A 13,172-nucleotide genomic window follows, 5' to 3' on the forward strand; every position below is an offset into this window, starting at 1 on the left:
AGTGAGTCATTGTGATTGAACTGAATCATTTAAGTTGATTCATTCAGGAACGAAACACTGTCATTCCACAGAGACGCAAAACTGTGCTATGGTTATTATTTTTGTTGTCGAAAAACAGACAATAAGGTGTCTAAACGGCAAGTCTCTTAATTAACTTCTTGTTTATTGAACTGTTGTAAAAAAAACTAAAAAAAAAAAAAAACCTATATAGCCTAATCATGCTGATTTTTGGAAGAAAAAACCCACTCTTCATGTGATACTGATTTACTATATGAAATTATGTAAATATATACATTTTCTGCTCCTATATCTTCAATTTCGTGATCATTTTAAATGCATTTTAACAGACTGAATCAGGCAGTGAAAGAACGCACTTTAAATGCTCGCGCGCACTGTCTAATCTACTAGACTTCACTGCACTCTGTAGGAGTGTTTTGTTTGGTTTTTGGCAAAATACTAATAAAGTCAAATCGCACATCGTTAAAACAACAATTACGATATTATCGCAGATCGCACACCCTGCACCACTGTCTTTTTGGTTAATTTGTGCAAAACCTTTTGCTAAACTTTCAAAGCTTCATTTTAACCACTAATGCAACGATGCAATTATTTAGCTTACATCTACATGCTTGCCAAGGGTTGATGTCGAGATTTTATAAACTGCTAGTTTGATCTCCCTAGGCAAACACAGTTTAGGCGACACTGCCATAGAGCATAAATATGGCCAGGGGTTCAGTTCATTTCCTTCGAATTCAACTTCAGCAGAATATGACGGGGTTTCGTTTTCAGCGGTGTCTGCACCAATAACGCCTATTTTGTCCGTCTACATCTTTCTTGTGATTTTAGCGCCAGTTTGCTCTCCTGCCCATTACTGCAGTAGTTTCCAGGAAGGGATTTATTTATTTTTTTACTCAGTAATTAATGTGTTTTAAAATGTAACGAAGTACAATACTTCAAACAAAATATACTTAAGTAAAAGTAAAATTACAAATGTTAAAAATTACTTGAAAAAGTAGTAGTACACAAAAAAAGCTATTCAATTACAGTAACGCGAGTAAATGTAATTTGTTACTTTCCACCTGTTTGTTTAGTTATTCTGAATGGATCCATATAGTAGTTTATATGCCGTCCTTTGGCATCTCCCTGTGGTCTTTTATGGCAGATTGACTTGTGCTTATTGTTAAAGTTACTGTATAATTGAGCTTTACGTATTTTTCAGTACTTTTAAGTTAAGAATATCTGCCGTAACATTTTTGCGAAGTATGTTTGGAAAATTGAACACTGAATGTTTAAATCTATCTTGAAATAGTTTTGTTTTACAATAATCACATGAAATTGAAAAGTAATAACATTAGAATACAAAGGTTTTTGTGAATAGAAAAGGCTGGGGGGCTTGTAGTATTGATTCGAAGAGCAGGTGCCCCGTAGAAAAAAAAATGTTAAAAACAACTAACCAACCTCAAATAAACTAAAAACTAAAATAACCCAAAAATGGGACTAGGTGTTTTGTGACATTATAATTATAAGTATTTGGGTTCTGTTAAAGGAACTGAATGATTATTATTATTATTATTATTATATTATTTAGGTGTTGTGTGAAAACAATGGAAGTTAGCAGGGTTTCTCAGGAAGCCCTGTTGACCATTGTGGAGGTAAACACAAATCACATCTCATATCTTAGGTATCATGTTAAATTTGCCTGCATTTTGTTTGTTTGTTTGTTTTTGTGTGTGTGTGTGGGGGGGGGGGGGGGGGGGGTTTGCTGTACGGCTCTCTGTTTGATTGGATCATGAACTCTCTGAAGGCTATCTACCTGCAGCAGCATGATGAGAATGCAGAGCTCAATGCCACAACAGGTGGAGATGAGATCGACGCCCACCGCAAGGCCAGGTAACATGTTTTATAAACACACTTTGACTCCAACTCCCCTTCTCTCTGGAGCCCAGTTTTACAAAAGACTTTCTTGAGTCTTGAAACCCCTGTGTTCTGTTCTGTTTAACAACAAAAGCACGTCCTGTTCATTTTCTCTTAAATAATGTGACATAACATGGTTGAGTGGAAGGCACTGGAATGTAAGACTGAGAATGAACAAATATCAGATTTTCTACGAGTCTTAGAGTTTGTACTTGACTAACTGGGGCCCAGGTCAGGAAGCAGACAGACTGGCTAAACCGACCGTCTGCTAGCCGCCTCCAGTCACAGAAGTCAGTTAATTCTCAGCACATAGAGACTCTTTCACCCAGATATCACACTATAGAGGACTGTGTCTGTTCCCCGGGCTAGAAAATACAAAAAATGTCCAAACCAATTTAAGAGTAACAATTAAATTGAGGTTCAACAAATAAAAAAACAGATGCAATACGGATAAACAAATGATAAAGCTTGGCTTATTGAATATCAGGTCCCTTTCTACGAAAGCACTTTTTGTAAATAATATGATCACTGATCATAATCTAGATGCACTCTGTTTGACAGAAACCTGGCTAAAAACCTGATGATTACATTATTTTAAATGAGTCTACACCCCAAGATTACTGTTATAAACATGAGCCACGTCCAAAAAGGTAAAGGGGGAGGTGTTGCTTCAATTTATAATAATGTTTTCAGGATTTTCAGAGGGCAGGCTTCAGTATAAACTCGTTTGAAGTATTGGTGCTTAATATAACATTATCCAGAGAAACAACAAAGTTAATGATAAATCCCTGTGATGTTTGTACTGGCTACTGTATTTACAGGCCACCAGGGCACCATACAGACTTTATTAAAGAGTTTGCTGATTTCTTTACATCCGAGTTTAGTGCTGGCTGCAGATAAAGTTTTAATTGTTGGTGATTTTAATATCCATGTTGATAATGAAAAAGATGTATTGGGATCAGCATTTATAGACATTCTGAACTCTATTGGGGTAGACCAACACGTCTCAGGACCTACTCATTTTAGAAATCATACTCTAGATTTAATACTGTCACATGGAATTGATGTTGATGGTAATGAAATTGTGCAGCAAAGTGATGATATCTCAGATCATTATCTAGTTTTTTGCAAACTTCATATAGCTAAAACTGTAAATTCTACTTCTTGTTACAAGTATGGTAGAACCATCACTTCTACCACAAAAAGACTGCTTTGTAAGTAATCTTCCTGATGTATTCCCAATTCCTTAGCATATCCAAAAACCTCAGAACAACTTGATGATGTAACAGAAACTATGGACTCTTTCTTTTTCTAGCATTTTAAATACAGTTGCTCCTTTTACGCTAAGGAAGGTTAAGGAAAACCGGTCTGACACCGTGGTGTAATGAGCACACTCGCACCCTAAAGAGAGCAGCCCGGAAAATGGAGCGCCGCCTGAAGAAAAACAAAACTAGAAGTATTTCGTATTGCTTGGAGGGAAAAGTAACCTATCTTACAGAAAAGCATTAAAAACTGCTAAATCTGATTACTTTTCGTCTCTTTTAGAAGAAAACAAACATAACCGCAGGTATTTATTCAATACAGTGGCTAAATTAACGAAAAATAAAGTCAACAACAAGTGTTGACATTTCTCAACATCACAGCAGTAATGACTTTATGAACTACTTTACTTCTAAAGTCGATACTATTAGAGATAAAAATTGTAACCATGCAGCCATCAGCTATAGTATCACATCAGACAGTGCACTATAGACCCCCTGAGGAACAGTTCCAGTCATTCTCTACTATAGGAGAGGAAGAACTGTATAAAACTTGTTAAATCATCTAAACCAACAACATGTATGTTAGACCCTATTCCATCTAAGCTCCTAAAAGAGGTGCTTCCAGAAGTCATAGATCCTCTTCTGACTATTATTAATTCCTCATTGCTATTAGGGTATGTCCCAAAAACCTTCAAACTGGCTGTTATTAAGCCTCTCATCAAAAAAAACCACAACTTGACCCCCAAAGAAACTAGTTAATTATAGACCGATCTCGAATCTCCCTTTTCTTTCCAAGATACTAGAAAAGGTAGTATCCTCACAATTATATTCTTTCTTAGAGAAAAAAAATGGCATCTGTGAGGATTTCCAGTCAGGATGTTAGACCGTATCACAGTACTGAGACTGCTCTCCTTAGAGTTACAAATGACCTGCTCTAATCATCTGATCGTGGTTGTATCTCTCTATTAGTGCTATTGGATCTTAGTGCTGCGTTCGACAACTATTGACCCACACTATTCTTTTGCATAGACTAGAACACTTTGTTGGCAATTAATGGAAGTGCATTAGCATGGTTTAAATCGTACTTATATGACCGCCATCAAATTCGTAGCAGTGAATGAAGAGGTATACATATCGATCACAAGTGCAGTATGGAGTACCGCAAGGCTCAGTACTAGGGCCGTTACTCTTCACGCTTTACATGTTACCCTTGGGAGATATCATCAGGAAACACACTGTTTTGTTTCTTCACAGCCCGGCGAAACATACCAATTTGAAAAACTAATGGAATGCATAGTCGATATAAAAAAACTGGATGACAAGTAATTTCTTACTGCTAAATCAGATGTGTAAAGAGGTGTTAATTATAGGGCCTAAAAGCTCTGCATGTAATGACCTAGAACGCTGTCTAAGTCATTCCTTGATGGCTGCTCTGTCAATTCTTCATCATCAGTTAGGAACCTAGGTGTGCTATTTGATAGCAACCTTTCCTTAGAAAGCCACGTTTCTAGCATTTGTAAAATGCATTTTTCCATCTCAAAAAACTATATATCTAAATTCTATATGCTCTCAATGTCAAATGCAGAAATGTTAATCAATGCGTTTATGACCTCAAGGCTTAGACTATTGTAATGCTTCTATTGGGGGTTGTTCTGCACGCTTAGTAAACAAAACTCCAGTTAGTCCAAAATGCAGCAGCTAGAGTTCTTACTGGAACCAGGAAGTATGATCATATTAGCCCTGTCCTGTCAACACTGCACTGGCTCCCTATCAAACATCGTTATAGATTTTAAAATCTTGCTATCTTACTTATAAAGCCCTGAATGGTTTAAGCACCTCAGCATTTGAACGAGCTCTTGTTACATTATAGTCCTCCACGTCCGCTCCGTTCTCAAAACTCTGGCAATTGTTAATACCTAGAATATCAAAGTCAAACTGCGGGCGGCAGATCCTTATCCTATTTAGCGCCCAAACTCTGGAATAACCCTACCTAACATTGTTCGGGAGGCAGGACACACTCTTGCAGTTTAAATCTAGATAAAGACCATCTCTTTAACCTGGCTTACACATAACATACTAATACACTTGCTAATATCCAAATCCGTTAAAGGATTTTAGGCTGCACTAATTAGGTAAACCGGAACCGGGGAACACTTTCCCTAACACCATAGATGTACTTGATTACATCGTTAGAAGAATGGCATCTCGCTCATATTAGTCTGTTTCTCTCTTATTCCGAGGTCACGTAGCCCGACCCAGAATCCGTCTGTATCCAAGTCAGAGGGTCACTGCAGTCACCGGATCCCCCCCACACGTATCCAGCCCAGAGGTTGGATCAGCACCTAGAAAGGACTCTACAGCCCTGAAAGACAGCAAGGAGACCAGGACTAGAGCCCCAGATACAGATCCCCTGTAAAGACCTCTGTCTCAGACGACCAACGGGACAAGACCACAGGAAACAGATGATTCTCTGAAGCAATCTGACTTTGCTGCAGCCTGGAATGAACTGCTGGTTTCGTTATGGTCAGAGGAGAAAAATGGCCCCCCAACTGAGCCTGGTTCTCCAAGGTTTTTTTTTCCATTCTGTCACCGATGGAGTTTGGTTCCTTGCCACTCTTCGCCTCTGACTTGCCATTAGTGGGGACCGACATTTCATTTACAGCGATAGCGTTGACTTGATTGCAAATTATTGCCACTGAGCTCTATTTAAACTGAACTGAGACTGCATGATGACATCAGTGAATTCAATGATGAACTGCCTTTAACTCGTCATTTTTGCATTATTGACACTGTTTTCCTAATTATGTGTTCCCGTTGCTTTGACGCAATCTTTTTTGTTTTTAAAGCGCTATATAAATAAAGATGACTTGACTTGACTTGACATTACGTTTAAACTTGTTTTTAACATGGTTTAAGCATCATATCACTTTTTTTGTTTTGTTTTTTGAAGGTTAACATCAGTTTTAACCCTTAAAAACATGAAGCCACGTTCTGATTTTGTGGTGACAACTGTACTATAATATGAAAACAGACTGCTTGTAGTAGAATGGTTGTTCGCTCAAACAGAAAAGCAATCCATCAACCCATCCTTGTCACCACCCTCATGACATATTCATGAGCTTTGTGCCCAGAAACATTTTACTTATGCTGTTGCGTTCAAGCCAACTTTGGGAAGTAAAAAAATGGCAGACCAGTAATAGCAAAATCGTTAAGTTACGAACTTAGTTATTAATACACCTTGTGCATGCTGTATTAAACAACGTAAAGCTGAGCAAATGGCAAATTAGTCAGATTAGTTAAAAACGTACATGTTGCATGCAAAAGGGAAAACCCGTTGATTAACCTTAATCTATATTATATTAGTATATTATATAATACGTAGCTATTCTATATAAATAAACATTTATATAAACCTATATATATATATATATTATTATATATATATATATTATATATATTAATATTATATCTATATATATGTGTGGGTTGTTGAGTAAACATTACTGTATGTTACATTCCGTTTTTTAAGTAATTATAGTATTGATATAGGATTATCTGGAGGGTCACCATGGGGAGGAGAAAAAACAAAACTCAGTTTCATGCCGCGGCACCTTAATACAATTCTGATTGTTTTGTAAAATCAATAATAAAATAAACATTACTTCATAAAACCAATAATAAATTAAAAAAAACATCATTCTACACATAATAAACTTTAAAACGTATTGCAGGCTTACTTCTATTAAAGCATATAAAATATATTTGTCACTTGTCCCTTCTCCAACTAACATGTCTTTCTAAGATAATATTTTCCTGATTAGTTTTATATCAGAGCTCCATTAGTTTATGTCTGAGCGCCAAACATATAATGCAATCCACCGATGCATCAATGATTGAGAGCCTGAACAAATAAATGTTCAGTAAACACATTAATTAAACCCCTTATCTACAATGATTATAACAGTATTTTTAAATCATTATGTCGTTAGTGTCACACCTACGATCTGCATTGTATAATCTTGTGAATAATTGCCCAGCTATAATATATTATTAAGACGTACAATCTTTGTACACCTTACAAAAAAAGTATAATGCACTCTACAAATGCATAAATACATAAATACCTTTAAGTGTAACTAGGCCTGAAACGGATGGTAGTTGATCTGTGATCTTCCGGAACCAGGCCCTACCGTTTGGCATGCCTGCGTTGCATGGAATAGTTGCAAAGTTTAAAATAGAGTGAAAATTTATCATTTGCACATGTTTCAGAGTCTTGACAATTTAAACATTCAAGCAGTTTTAAACCAGGTTTCAAGGGCAAGGAAGAGCGGTGAAACAGAACCTCCAGTCAGACGAACACCCGCATTATCTGTAGTGTCTCTTTGCCGCCTTGAATGGGACCATGCATTAGTAATTTTCATGAACATAAAATTTATTTTGTGCACATAAACATGAAAATTATCTCATAATAGCCATCTCGTTAAAAAGTATTCTCGTACTACATAATCGGTTGTATTTATACAGTGAACGTGAACCGTTGAGAAAACGAAATCGGATTTGTATCAATTATACTGGATCTGTGTATTCAGTCCTAAAACTGACTGCCCCTGGTCTTGTGACAATGTTAATAACAACAACAAAGGACCACAATTTTTAACACAAAGCTTAACTCTATATTGAATTATAAATGAAAACACTATGCAGTGTGATTTTTACACTTATTACATTTATGTCCCCTGAAAAATACATTTTAATCTAATCTTATTCATTTGTAACTTTGTTCTATTTTGTTTAATCTTTGCTTGCAATTTGTTATTTGTTTCTTATCTTATTAATGAACTGTTTACTTGTCTTCTAGTCATGTTGGATGACAACTGTTAGTTATGCTACTAGTTTGCATGGTATCATATAAACTGAATTACTAATAATCATACTAATATGAAATAAATAAATAATCAAAGAAGCACTTTTGTTGATCCTAAAATAATAATAATAATAAGTACATAATACATAATAATAATAATAATAAAAAATCATCCTCCCTAAAGCCCCATGTATCATTTTGATTGCTTATATTTTTCACTAGATTTTTTATTTTTAAAGGTGGCATGTAAATCAAGTAAACCTAAGTTACTACAAGCAGCTAAATGTGTCATCCCTGTTGTTAATAACATTGATACACAGGGTTCAGTTTAATGTTCACCAATCTCGTACATGTGCTAAAACTTAGATTTTCTCTGGACTATGATAGAATGATTTGGTTGTAACTTGTGCTTAGAGTCATAGCCAGTCGTGAAATTATACACGTGCCCCAAAGTATCTGGAACAGTCCTAAGACAAAATTACTTTGAAAAAAAATTGCGTTCAAGACATCCGCAACATGAATCATGTGACAACAATTCCTAATGTTCACATTTTATTATTAGCTTTATTCAACCACATAGATGTTTTACCAAAATAAAAAGGGACAGCCCTTCGAGCGTTTCATTTCTTAACTCTGGATGTGAGATAAGTATTGGAGACAGTTGAAACTAAATGTAAAGTAAAAGTTTAAAAGTTCTATTTTTAGTTGCTGCATCCTTTGCAATGCAATCATCAAGCTAGTGAGTCTGCCACCCATAGACATCACCAGACTCTGGTTTTAATCCACCTGAACTAATTTTCCTAAAGCCTGTAATACAGCCATTTTCAAATGTTGCTTGGTTTGGGGGAGTTTCTGCGTTTTAGTCTTCTCTTTAGCTGGTGAAATTCATGTTCAATAATTTTAAATATGGAAGGACTAACTTGGGCAATTCCCAATTTCTTGGCTCTGTATAAACTCCTTGCCTGAGATAGCAGGGTTTTGGGGGTCACTGTCCTGTTGCAACTATGAATCACACTCTTCTGATGAGTCTTGTGGCTTTTTTCTTTAAACGTTGGTAACCAGATGTTTTTACAATTCTGCAGTCATTCTTCTAATCACCATCGTTCGCTTAAGTCATCAACAAAGTTGAGAGAGCCTGTTTGCAGAGCAGCCCATGCTCCCCATGCCCCCCCATACTCACTATGCCACTGACACCACCTCCACCATGCTTCACAGATGAGGTTGTATGCTCAACATATTTGCAGTTCCGTTTCTTTTTCTCAACTTTTGCATCAATCACTTAAATATAGATCATCTTTGATTAATCTGTCCCTAAAACTGTTTCCAGGACTTATACTGGCTCACCTTGCGCTTTTTTTGCAAGAATTTTTCATTATTTGTTGTCACTCAACTGCCTGTTGTTTTCCTAAGCTGACAGTCTTGTTGGTGGCGGGGTCGTTGGTGGTACTTCTTTTTTCTAGGACATTCCCAAAACTGTGATTTCTCTCCATGCCCATGTTTGTACATAACGCGAATCGAGTTCTCTTTTCTTTGTCGCATCATAATTGCTGTGACCTCTCAAAGTCAGCTCCATGGCTTAAATATGTTTGTGTGTTGGGCATTAATGCACGCCCTCAGACATGCATGAATGCAATGGCTATAACTGATACAGCACATTTCCTGCTTTCAATATTCTCCGAACACTTACTGCAACAGGGCAGCTAGATCACTTAAAACCACCTGTGAGTCAACTGTCCAAAAACTTATGCTCACATCAGATAAGGGGATGAAATTCCAAAAAGTGCTGATCTCTGCTAGTTGCAGTAAAAAAAACATCTGTGGGTTGAATCACCCAACAATAAAAAAATGTGACATTCTGTAGTTTTGTCTCATATTCTTTTAATCACATTTATAGATGTCTTGGACTCTTCTGTCTATACTGTTCCATCACTTATGGAGGGGTACAAAAAAAAGGTACAGGCCCTGTGTACAGTATGAAGTTATAGTATTTTGCCTTTGTATGTATAGAGTATGTTTATTTTGTATGGCAGTATAGAGTCAGTAAGAGTTTCAGTAAGAGAAAGTATGCAGTACACACATACCACTTAATTTGAATAAAGGTTTTAAATGAAAATAGTGATTTATTACGCTTATGTACAATATCCATATTTACCTTTTTTCCAGTGCAGTGCCATGTGTGTCTAACATTGGCTCAAGCTTTCTTCAGATTCTTCAGCAAAGATTGTTTCAAAGTATAGTTAGGTCCCATCTAATGTGTTGATGTGTTGTGTGTTTCTGCAGTGACAGTCTGAGCTTTAATAAAGTGACAGAGCATGTGTTACTCAGTCCTGCAGGAGGAGATGCTGAAGGGCGCTGAGGAGGGGGACGGTGCTTAGCGTGGGATTCGGGCAGGTAAACCTCCTCATTCCAGCATGCAAAGGACCCCAAAAAGCCCTCAGTTGCCTCCTTCCCAGGACTGAGCAGGCCTGGGCTCTGATACACATGCTTGAGTGGATGCACCACTTACCACTTGATACAAGGATCACACAAAGGATTACAACAACAGCAGTCAAACAAACAGATAAAGTAGATAGAAAAAAAATACCAAAAACACTATACTCACATGCTGCTTAACAACAAATGTTTATCAACTCTGAATGTTGAACTTTACATTTACATTTTTGTCTGTATATAACCAAATAAAAAATAAAAATTATTTAGTACTTAACTGATTACTTTTATTTTATTAATACTTATAGTGAACAGCTAAATGGTCTGTTAAACTTTTTTATTTTTTTTGGTAATGTTTTGCTAAAAATATATGATAATGCTTCTGCAAAAAACAAAACAAAATCAAAACAAAATTTTTTTTTTTGAAAAACACAAGCTTTCTATTTGGTACAGTATATGTTGGCCAATGGGAATGTTTACTTCCGAGAGATAACTAAAGAGCCAGAAAAGAATGAGAGGAAAAAACATGCATTGATAATCAAGGTTTTGGTTCATGTTGTAATGTGTACTTATGTACAGTAAAGATATTTACTCATTAAACAGCGTTTTTCACATGGCATATTGATGCACAATAAATCAAGGGCCAAACTGTTTAATTCTCATGCCATGTCTTTGTTTAAAAAACAATCTTTTTGCTGATAGCTCCGCTCAGGCTTCTAATAATGTCTAACATTAGAGAAATTACATTTGGTCACAAATTATAAGGTGGTCTCCAGGCATTTTATTTGATGCACAAACTATTGGGATTTTTTTAATATGTTTAAAATATATTAGACCTTTCAAGGTAATCTATGCCTTGAATTTTTAACAAACACACTACAGTATTTTACAGTAAAGAGCCAGTATCTAAAATACTCAGTAATGTCACTTTTTTTTCTGACAAAAAGCACTATTTATTTAAAAGTTAAAGAGACCACACCAAATGGAACAATATGCCTGCTATTTGAAGTGTTTATTAAATAAATAAATAAATGCTCACATGTTAGGTGCAGGGAGCCCTAGGATGTCAGCTGGCTTTGGGTGAAATCAATAAGGCTGCAGCGTCTTGAACACTGAATTAGGTATAAATTTACACCAGATCAATCTTCAAGGCTCATCCACAATGAAGTAGCCTTATAATGTCAAAAATATATATCCACAAAGGCAAACCTAATAAAAGTCATTTCCTACTGTTTTACCCAAAAGATTAATATTCTACCATACCTGCTTGTCAAGTTTGTACTATGGGAACAAGAAAAGGAAATATTTAGTAGGCTATCTAAGCTACTTTTTTACCACTCCTTCTATGGGAATGCAACTAGGGACTGTTGGCCAAAAAGAACAAAAGGGCTGTCAAGAGCACAAAAGTAGTCAATCGACCGCAAAAGAAAAATTCTGCCCTTCACCATAGCCTTACTCAGGCTCACAGTGCAAGCTGATGTTGCCAGCTTAATGCCCCATGGCACGAGAGGCTGGCTGGCTAAAGCCTTTGACTCAGAACTTTAAACTTTGAGGTTTGACAGGGCTGTTTGAAAGGGATTTTTCCTGGGTTCAGGAAATATAAGGAACTCTTTGCTGCTTTCAGGCTACTCTTGCTACTGTATACATCTGCCTACTACTGTATCCCATGGGAGCTGCTAGCTCACATCGCTTCGCCTGATGTCTGCTGACAAATCAAACAGCAATAGGCGCGACAGCCAATGAAGTTATCAAGAGTGAGCTTAGCCAGTGAAAGAACTGAAGCTGCAGGATGATTAGAGCTGCTTCAGGTTCATTAGTGGCTTCATGAAGCAAACTTGCTTTAAAAACAGCAGCAGAGAGGCTGTTTGCACTCCCTTTTGAAATATCCCAGCTGACTTGAGACTGTGTGTGTGTGCGCACTCCCTTTTGAAATATCCCAGCTGATTTCGGAAGAGAGTACAGCATAGCATATAGGAACAAGAGTTCATAGCATATTTATACTACTCTTTTAATGCAAGTACATTATTCAATATTATAGCTCTTTAGCAGTAAGATAACATTATATTTGCAACATCGCATGGCCATTTCTGAACATTTTGGTTTATTTATCTGGTAAATTTCTCCACTGTTTGGTTGGCATCCCCTCAGTAAATCCACACCCAATACACCTATAGAAAGCAATTAGCAATGAACTAAAAACCACTTGTAATGCTCATTTTCTTTAGAAAATACAATCCAGTTAGTTATTTAATAATAATTTTAAATAACTCTTGACATTAGTAATTATTTTGTCAATGCTTTATCCCAAGCAATATATTATAGTGATACTAATACTACACGGGTATAGTCCACATAGAGTACCCACTTAAGGCAGTAAATACTACTGTAAAAAGCAGATTTCATTCCAAAACACTCGACATTGGTCAGACACACCGTCACATACCCAACAGTCTGATCATACATTATTAATACATTAATGAGTTTGGCCATCCACTGTGGTGCTACTCATAACTATACAGTAATTCCTTTGTCATGTACATAAAACTTGCTAAGTTAGATGAGAAGAAGAAATTTGAAGGTCCTTAAATGAAGTGAAAGCTACTTCCTCAATTCAAATCATGGGGATTTTGAATTCGATACAGAAGCATTATTTATAATGTTCACATGCTGTATTTATCCAGTCATGGTGGTTATACCACAAA

Source organism: Cyprinus carpio, chromosome B4, assembly GCF_018340385.1.
Source record: "Cyprinus carpio isolate SPL01 chromosome B4, ASM1834038v1, whole genome shotgun sequence".
NCBI lineage: Eukaryota > Metazoa > Chordata > Actinopteri > Cypriniformes > Cyprinidae > Cyprinus > Cyprinus carpio.